Source organism: Corvus brachyrhynchos, unplaced genomic scaffold (genome assembly GCF_000691975.1).
Source record: "Corvus brachyrhynchos isolate BGI_N302 unplaced genomic scaffold, ASM69197v1 scaffold3, whole genome shotgun sequence".
Classification (NCBI taxonomy): Eukaryota; Metazoa; Chordata; class Aves; order Passeriformes; family Corvidae; genus Corvus; species Corvus brachyrhynchos.
In genome coordinates, this window is record NW_008237619.1 from 4,258,332 (window position 1) to 4,268,546 (window position 10,215).

The 10,215-nt window shown below is 37.4% G+C and overlaps 1 protein-coding gene across 2 annotated transcripts in view; it reads left to right on the forward strand.

The window, feature by feature from the left end:
• CBLB (Cbl proto-oncogene B) overlaps positions 1 to 10,215 on the forward strand; it is a 141,415-nt gene that overhangs the window by 2,119 nt on the left and 129,081 nt on the right. Inside the window, exon 2 of one of the 2 annotated variants that reach the window (XM_017731842.1) lies at positions 62 to 64. The gene's annotated coding sequence lies outside the window, so the exon portion shown is untranslated. Of the gene's footprint in view, positions 1 to 61; positions 65 to 974; positions 978 to 10,215 lie in introns of both variants that reach the window. The other variant, XM_017731841.1, reaches the window with a different exon arrangement.

Below are 10,215 nucleotides of genomic sequence, written 5' to 3' on the forward strand. Positions count from 1 at the left end.
GAAAAATAACATCAGCTGAGTGAAAACCAAATCTACCTAAAGTTACTTGTCCTCCTACAAGCCTGTCATAACTTCACCAAAAAGAACACTACTGCATTTTCCTACTGTTTTTTGGGCTAATCTGACATCATTATTTCCAAGATTATATTAAAATGCCACTAAAATACAATAAAATTACACAAGCGAGATCCCAAAAAGATTTCACATAACTGTGTTTGTGGGTGCACCACTTCATAGAAGAGCTGTAACTGCAGCTAATTGATTAGATTCTAAATTATTGCCAAAATTATGACTAATTCTTATCCTACTTCTTATTCATAAGCAGCTTATACAGAGTATTTTAATATTTTAAATTTTGGCTGGCAGGCCCAATTTAAAAAAAAGAAAACAAGCCTCATGACATTTTTGTGTTCTACTCAGCGGAAGAAGGAGTTACAGTCAATTATTAATCAAAGTTTTTGATCTCAAAACTCCTTTCCCAGGCACTGCTTCCAGTATTCAGACATGTTTCACTATTTCAGCAAACAAGCATTCTTTCAAAGGAAGCTGCAACTTCTCCAATGCCAAACAGAGCAGCAGCTCAAAGTGAAAATGCAGAAAGCTTGAGTGAGCATCAATGTAGAGTATCTTGTAAGAGAAGCTAAACTGACTGACAGATAAGCTTTGCAAGTAATTGGGAATAGAACAAGTGCTACTTGCACAGGCAGTGAAGAACACACATTCCTTTCTTACAAAAATAAATATCTTCGTCAACAAACACTTTAGTAAGTACCGTTTAGTTTTAGCTGTGGTACCCACCAGGAAGGGTTCAGAAACTCTGGAAAGTGTGATAAACAAATGCATTTCATTTAACCATCAAGTCTGAAGTCTCAACTCTTCCAAAATCATGAGCACATGAGAGCCTTTTAAATGAAATCCCAGGGTAATGTTTGCATAATGTCAGTGAAACCAAGGCATTTAACTACAGCTACAAGCCTGTATTTTTAAACAGATTTCAATCTCAACTTATTGCTTCCAGCATATTTTCTCTGATTGCTCTTTCTGATTATTTTACCTCATCTTTGCTTCCTTTCTTCCTCCTTCAGAGGTCATTGATATGACTGCATATGAAGATAACAGCCTTCTGCTAGTTCTGCCCTTACACAGTAACACAAGAGGACCTGCAATTGAACATATTTTCCATTTATATAATCACTACATTCTTGCAAGATTTTTAAAAGGTTTTATTTACTATCCAAATTGTCTTATTTCTGAGTAGGTTACCCGCTTTATTTCAGCTTTTTGGCTCAACCAACTACACTCTTCACAGGCTTTGCTGCTCAGTAATCTGGTTAAAAAGAGTTAAAATCCAACTGGCATAATTTAGCCAAGTGGAAGGAAAAAAAATAAATATGGAAGGCCAACGAGTAAAGGGAAGTAAGTCCACGAGAAAATATTTTCAGCCTTGACCATAGGGGAAAAAAAAAAAAGGAGAGATGCATGTTATGATTTTTTTCCTTTTACAAAGTGTTCCACATTTTAAAAATATTTGAACTGGCATGCACTCTGTCACACACACCACAGTACCTACCATGCTCTGCTTTGTAAAAGTGCAGATCTGCCTGTTTCTATAAAAGTCACAACCACCTATCATTTCCGTGCCAGTAAGTTAAAGTAGATGTTCCACATGGACAGGAGATACTGCACTAATCCAGGAACAGATATTCCACTGAACTGTAGACTTTATTATGTCATAAGGCTGTGCAAGATTATGAAATTGGGTTGAAAAGCCTTGCAAGTGAGGTCTCTTTGAACTTAAGAGTGGCAGAATGTACCTTTATTCAGGGTCTACAAAGTGAATTACTCCTGCCATTACATGGCCGTAGCTGACCGCAGAGTTACGAAGAAGAAAGGCAGTAAGAACTCCCACATATCCCTAGAAGTTGCATTGAGACTGTGCAAAAAAAGGGACAAAATTACTACACTTTCCTTCTGTTTGTCACCAAAAGGAAAAATCTCTCTGAATATATTAGCTTTTCTGCTTTAAAGCACTCCTCTCCTTCAGAAGATGACTTTTAAGATAAATGAAAAGATGAGTCTTTTGGATGTCCTGAGCCAAATTTCAACCAATCCTTCCAGCATATGGACTTTGTCCCCTGGAAGCTGTACAGTCTCTTTGGCTGTGTTAGACAGTGAAGCCAGACACCAAAGTAGCAATTCTGTCATATCCACACAGTGTGTGGACAGTCATGCTAAGGCTCTGACAGAAGAAGTCCAAAGCCAATTTATATAGCTCAGAAGAACTGAGGAGTTAATGAATCCATATTATTCTCCTTCAATCTGACAATATTTAAGTATGCTAAACATGAAAAATAAACAGCCTGAGGCATGTACCTATGGAAAAAGTGAAGCATTTGTTTAAAACTAACTTCAGAAAACCAGGCACAAGCAGAGGAAAGCATTCAAGGATTTTAGAAATAGCGGGCAACTCTGCACCTCAATGTATCTTCAAAAAGAGAAACCTTCACATTCAGTAAATTTTCCAAAATTACCAAATATTTTATGAGATGCCTGCCTTTTCAAGGATTCATGAATAGGCACATGATCAGATTACTACTTTCCTTTTAAAATTCTGGATATATTGCCTATAGGTAAAAGAAAAAACACATGCAAGGAATTCCAAGACACCGGGCTTCCCTACTTCCTCCAGACTTTCTTTGTAAGTTTGGACAAAACCACCAAATATCAAAAACTAATTTTCTGATATTTCTTTCTACCAGGACTGAGTAAAGCACAACACACTCTCCACATTGCTGACACATAAGAATATTAACAACATTTCTTGTGAAAACTAACATTTAGACTCTCATCTCATAAAGAGAAAGGCACAAAAAAGGGCAAACTTGAAAATTAGGGACAATATAGGCAATATTATAAACTCAGTCTTTTATTCATATCTACATAGAAAAACTTAAGAGAAATTTTCACTCAATGTGGCAGACTGAATACCAATCATGTACTGTACCTGGTGCCAAAATTATACAGCTGTTGAGAGATACAAGACTTTAATCATAAATATTTCATTCCTTAAAAAGTGAGCACTGTGTCTGGCTAATTTGCAGAAAAGCAGGATAAAAACCTATGAGCAGCATAGATTACTGGTGGGTAGGTAGAAAACCTGAAGTGTTCATCATCAGTACTGATGAAGTAAGAGTTTGAGAAGAACTGAACTACGTAAGAAGACATATTTTTGTAATCCCCTGTAGTACTACACTATTTCAAGCAAAGCTGTAAAATACCAGACCCTTTGTAAAAAGCCAAGAATAACAGAAAGGAGAGAGGAAAATACTGGTACAACAGGCTTGTAAGCCAGTATAGCTGGTTTTGCGTTCACCAGCAAGTGAATGGTAACTGAACAAAATAAAAACATGGGGAAATAAATCTGCAGAGCAAAAAAACCCAAACCCAAACCGAAATAAAATCACATTCCTAGTAATTAAAACTACTTTTGTGCGGTTTGATACAAGGGTCACAATGTTCTGCTGGACAACTGCTGACTGTCTAAACAATGAGGGCATCCATGTAGAACTGGATACATTGAAGACTACACAGGAAAATGAAAGAAATTCAGCAAAAGAGGTTAATTCAAGCTTCACTTCATTATTAGTTTTACTTTGACCTCTTTATATTTCGTTGGACACAAGACGCCTTAATCTGAAACTTAGTGGAAACCAATGTTATACTCTCCCACACAACAGATTTAACAGAATAATGTAAAAGCACATTCCAATGTAGTATTCACTGTTGTTCAAAATATGACTTCTTGATGCATTAAAATGAATATTTTCAAAAGGCAAAAATCACTTATTCCTCTCCCCAGAAATCTGGTTCACTGGTTTTCATTTTCCACTCAAAAAAACAACAACAAAAAAAAAAGTCTTGTAATGAAGCAGAAAAATAGTCACCAATTGCATTATGTACAGTGAGAAACTGATGCAAAAATCTTATAAGCTCAGTCTGAGAATAACTGAATGCTCTGAAGTATGCAACAAATAATTACAAATACCAAATGCATTCAGTTTGTGTTTGAAAACGGCCCATGCAAAAGGTCAAAAATTACTCAGTTCTATTAAAATAGTGACTTGCCTTATAAAATACATGGTTTACTTTTCCGTGTGGAAAAAATAACTTATTTTAAATGAAGGTAAATAAGCAGAGGGAAGAAAAACCCCAACTTGTTTACTCTACCAGTCAAAGACAAAAGGTTCCTGTCATTGCTCACAAACAAAATATCAGCAGAACTTGAAGCATACAGGAAACACAAGATACACCACAAATTCACAGTCAAGGAGTCAAGCAGATTATAGTACAAAAAGTTGTCTTGTTTTAGAAGGATGAACAAGAATATTGGAAGCTACAATGAATGGCACAGAAGAAATTTAAGCAAATAAATCATTATGCTTAAGCTATGATTTCCTAGCACTGCATAATTCCCATTTAAGACACTCTTACTCAACAGAAAACATTGTTTTCTGGAAGAAAAGCCTCTATGACAGTGTCTCATCTGACTATTTCAATTAAAGCTGCTAGCAATATAGTTCAAATCTCCACTAACTGAGCTTACTTTGACTTGTAGAAGCACAGAAGTCTTTCCTATGCTAAACTGTGTTCAATAGACATAGGCTTGTTTACTGTCAAAGCACAACTCCTACTCCAGAGAAGGGTGGCAATGAAAAGTCCTGGGGAGTATTTTACAACCATTTACCACAAGCTGAAAAACTTAGAAATTTTGGTGAAAAAAGAGCTATTTGAATGGAAAAGAACAAAACCTCCTAATTATCAAGTCAAACAAGAAAAGCCAGTTGTATTTTGGCAAGATATTAAATAGAATGTTGGAGTTAAAGGTTGTTTTATCAGACCAAGATTGGGAAGAACCAAGATCATGGCACTCAAATGGAACAGGGAGATAATAAAAAAAAAAAAATTAAAAAAAAAAAAAAAATGGATATAGATATAGACATTAATTTTTTTTTTTTTAATGCTATTGCACAGATGGAGCAAATTCAAGAGATTCAAGAGGTAGTACTAAAATGACAGGAATTAGTTAAAGCCTTTGCACCTGCTCTGGCAGATGGATGCAATTAATAACAGAAAAGAAACAGAAGAACACTCCCTGAGGGGTAGGTTGTTTTAAAATTAAGCTGACACACTTTTTTAATACAATATATTAAGGCTGAGATGTGTTTTGAAGTGGGCTGTCTAGTTTACAGCAAACGAACTCATTAGTGAGGTGTGTAAACAAACACAGGCCTGGCCCCACAATTAGTTTTCATACTCATTCTGCAAACAGAGAATGCATTTTTTAATTACTCATAGGTAAATGGATGTGCTATATTTTGCAAGGGAAACAATAGGATACTTAAGTAGATTTGCTCCTAGTGTAAAGGAAAGATTTGAAAACGTATAGCACAAGAGCCTTAGTCAGTTAAATTCTCACCTTTTAAAGACTTCACTCCTCAAGAAGCCAGTTGAAAACAATTTCATTATTTGAAGCCCAACCAAAATTAACAAAGATGAAACATCTCCTGTTACACTCTGTATATGCATGTGTGTACATTTAGATGCATACAAACTCCAAGTATATCTGTCTAGTTACTACAGCCACAATGACCTAGGCACACCATGAAGTGTGGTAGTAGATTATTAAGATACTGCTGAGTAGTTTTGGCCCATGTCAGCTGGCGTTTTCCCAAACAAATCCCAGGGAGGTTCAGGGCCAGCACAGGTCAGGGATCACTGCTTGGATGCAGAGGTAGGAGGGGGTGGTGAGGGTGCTGTAATTTCAGGAAGGACGGTGGCGACCATCCCTGTGCCAGCCTACATGGCCTCAGGGCCCAAGAACAGTGCCTGGCTCATTTAATTTACAGGTACAGACAGAGCTAAATTTAGCTTGTCTTTCCACATCAAGGACAAAAAGAGGATTTAATTACTCAGCAGAGGGAACTAATACAGCAACACTGTATTATCATCAGTTGTACTGCAACAGCCTGCTGGAGCAATGATGGATCTTTACAGTGTACAGAAACTTGGACAAGCAGTCCTTTTTTTTTTTTCTTTCTTGCAGTAGTTCAACAGCAAAGTGGGTTAAACTGTTACACTATTCACATTTCATGTGTGAAAAGAATATTTTTTCATTTCTAGAAAGCAATAACAAAATTTTTTTAAAAGTAAGCTTGAGTACTTGATGACTATGAAAAACATAAGCTAAGTAAATAGAGAAAAAATAGCAGTAGCCAAATTAACTAGATAATAATCTAACAATGAACTGCCACTCTCATCACAAATTTTCTCTAAGTAATTACCCACTAAGGCAGGAAAAGCGTCTGTTGTTATTATTATTATACCGACTTAAATTATCAGTAAGAGAATATTGAGTGTCACAGGTGATTGGTTTTGCTTTCTCTCAGTTTACTATAGTAAAACCCAGGTAAGTACATTGCAATCTATTTTAAAAATTACCCATGATGGTGGCTTGCAGCTTATAAACCCTTTTTTTAAAATTTTGTTTTAGATCTAAAGATCCTAGCATCCTTGAGGGCACTGCAAAATAATAACATGAAAGCGTTTTCCATTTGCTCCACTTTAATATTCTTAACAATTATTACAGGTGATTATGCAATAATTGGATATGGGAGAAGAAGGGTATTCATAAGATATTGTACATATCTAGAATGGGCAAGCCAAAATGTATTTAAGCAAATAGTCCTGGAACTTCAGAGTTATCTGTTGTTACAATAATTATCTTCTGTCTTTTTTTGTTGTTTTTGTTTTTTTGGGTTGTGGTGTGGGGGTTTCCTGTTTGTTGGTTTTGTTTGATGTTTTTACAGAACAGATAAAGGTAGGACACCAAAACACCAGCAGGTTCCAGTGGCCCTTACAGCTTCAGCTTCCCTGCAAAGAGGGACCAGCTGCTTTTTGCTGGGGCACTGCACATGCTGAGAAGACGGTGACCTCGTCAGAGCTCAGCCACTAAACCACTGCCTGACACTGCACCACAGAATGCTACACCCCCATGAACAGCTGCCTTTTCATCACATCGTATATATTCAGTCAAAACACCAATAGGTTAATTCCAAAGTTTAAGAATGCTGGGATAGCCAGGATGTTGTGTTACAATTAGGAAGAAGTCACTTCACATTCAATTTTTGAAATAGATGACTTAAGTTTTACAGGCATTGCTACCATATCCCTTAACTCAGCACATTATAGACTATATTAACCTTATTTATGTTGCTATAAATAGAACCTACATCTGACGTCTTCATTGTTCTTATGTTTCAGTGTGTTTGGGTACCAAGCCACTTGTACCACAGCAAAAAACCACACAAATGACAAAAGCTCCCACTATACATGCATTGACCAACTGCAGAAAATCAATAATATTTTAATAGCTGGTGAACAAAGAAAACCAAACCAAAACATCTCTCTTGCTTCCAACGACTGTCAATTGCTCTTTGATGGAATTCATTCAAGAACACCAACAAAGTTTCATTCATAAGGCTGTCTAATAACTCCAGAAGAATGAGAGTCACCAAGAAAATTTAAAAAACCAAACAACCAAAAACCTTCCATAAAAACAAAAATGCAACAAAACCCAAATCAGTTAACAGATAGTAAAATACTGCAATGGAAAAATGTAACTGTTAGCTTGATCATTTGTATTTGTTTTTTCCCTACCAAGCAGCTGGGCTTTTCAAGAAGTCACAATTTTGCTTTTCAGTAAAATGCTCAGACCTGAAATCCCTACTTTACAAAGGTACCTAAGAGTTCAATACGAGGCTTCTTTTACGCTGTCTTGTTTCCTTTATCATATCCTGACTCCAAATCACCTTCACTCCACAATTTTCACTACAGAATTTTACCAAATCCTGGATGACATCCTAATGTCATCATTACATGACTGATTAGTACCTTGACTAGGCTGAGGATCAGTCTCATGTAACATACAATTCTCAAAATCTGACACCTCAGATTTACCTGGCTTTATTCTGTAGTGTTTTCATAGAGTGACTAAATCACAGATCCAAACTGTGTATACTGTAGTATTATGACAAGTAAAATAAACATTCAGTTGGAGAGCTTGTAAGTAAAAGAGATCTGTGGAGTCATTTGTATATACACAATTTTTGGACCTTAGATACCAAACTTACATATGTACCTTACATATAGCCCGAATAGAAAGATGCTGTTTCCTAGAGCATTAAAGTACCTGACCTAGGTTTCTGCATTGCAACACCTTGTGGTCTCTCAGTGGATCTATACATAGCAGGTTAGCTTCTTAGTTTAGCCTATTAGAGACCCTGAAGCTGGGCAGTAGGAATACTTGGACATTAACACAGTGCTGCTGGCCTGTATCAAAATATTACAGGTGGCCAGTGCTTTCAGCAACCACCCTTAATCCTTATGCACCCCACAGATCCAGCAGGCAAGCTAAGCTTTTTGTGCTGGCTGCTAACAAGACATGCCTTGAACTTCAAACACAGCAGCTGTTTGCTTCTCTCCTCTCAGCCTCACCTCTCAGCTGTCTTCTGTCAAACAGCCTTGTCACTCTGTGTGCTTGAAGCCACAAAAGCAGTCTATGTCTTCTCGTCCTTCCACAGCACGCAGAATCCTGACCCATCTTTAACAGCCTTGATGCTGAAGCCATAGGTATCTCTTTCACCTGCTCTTCCAGCTGGCTTGCTTCCAGCATACTCACATGACCCTCTGAGGACTGCAATTCCCAGAATATCTGTACTTACTGTACAGCACAGGCAATGGAAGAACACTGCTTGAAAACCACCCACTTTCCCCATGGAGCTGGCTACTCTCTTAACAACGCAGCACAGATGCAGAGGGATGCAGGGAACCAAGCTGCTCACTCCTGCTGGCCCTGCACTCGGATGAACTGCAAGACAACATGACTCAGCCCCAGACGGCTACCAAGAGCTCACAGATCACAGCTCTTGGCAGAGTGTGGGATATGAAGGGAATGACATAACAACAATGAAAACAAAATAATCGAGAACAGGAACCAAAGACTTTACAAGTTCAGAAAAAGCATCAGATCCTCTGCTTTTTTCACAACCAAATGAGAGATAGCAACAGAGTGAGCAGTCACTACTTAATCTTATGAAAGCTGAGCTCCAAAGAAAAAAGGGGTAGGAATATCTGCCAGAGAGGAGTTTTAAACCAACACATGGACAAGAGTAATTTACAGAGACTACAATAAAATAAGAAGCTTCCAACCCACTTAAGGCAAGTAACTGCCAATTCATATTTTAAAGCTATAGAGAAACAACCTTTGAGGAAGACATTATTGATATGATTTTATTGTTTTATGTGTTTTAAAGAATAACATGATACATTTTAAATCAACAGGAAGATACCTGCACTAAAAATACCTATAAATTACAATATAAATAAAAGCAACACTGAAATACTCTACAAGTTTTTCTACTGTTTTTTCCTGACTCCTATTTTATTAAAAGTGAGACCCAAAAAAAGGAGGAAAAAACCCAAGAGGAAACCGTTAAAAAAGGAAATATTTGCAAAACACCTACTACAAAACCCACATTTACAGAAATTCTGAAACCCCAAACTTAAAAATACTCCTCTAATACAATTGTCTTTAGAAAATAAAAACTTTGACGCTAAGTGTGGCATTTTTGTTTCCTTTTATGACAGCTAACTAGAAGATAAACCCTTGCAAAGTATAATTACTCCCTGGCCCATCTTCAAAAGGATCTGAAGTCAAGTGTCTTGTACCCGACGCAGGTAAGCCTCACTCTTTGCAGCGCTCAAGTGTAACAGACAATCAGTTGAGTTTTATTCACCATATCCCCAGGGGAAGGGCTCGTATCAAAAAAAGAGCATCTTTTAAACTAGAAAGTGCTTACATTTTCCCTCACCACCTTTTGGAGCTCTCCAGCCCATTCCCAGCACAGAAACATGGAAATCTCAGCACTTGCTTAACAGCAAAGCTCCTTCGCTCTCAAGAAAAGAGTAAGAAAAACAAAAACAAGAAAAGAAACCAGACAGAGGGAAAAAAAGTTCTTGTTCTTTGTGGCCACAAAAAACCCCAGCAAACTCCCAAATGCGCGAAGGGGAAGCGCAAAGGCAGCGCACTCGAAAAGGCAGCAGGAACTATTGGCAGTTAACACACTCGAAGCGCTCCCACAGGCAGGGGTCCCACAG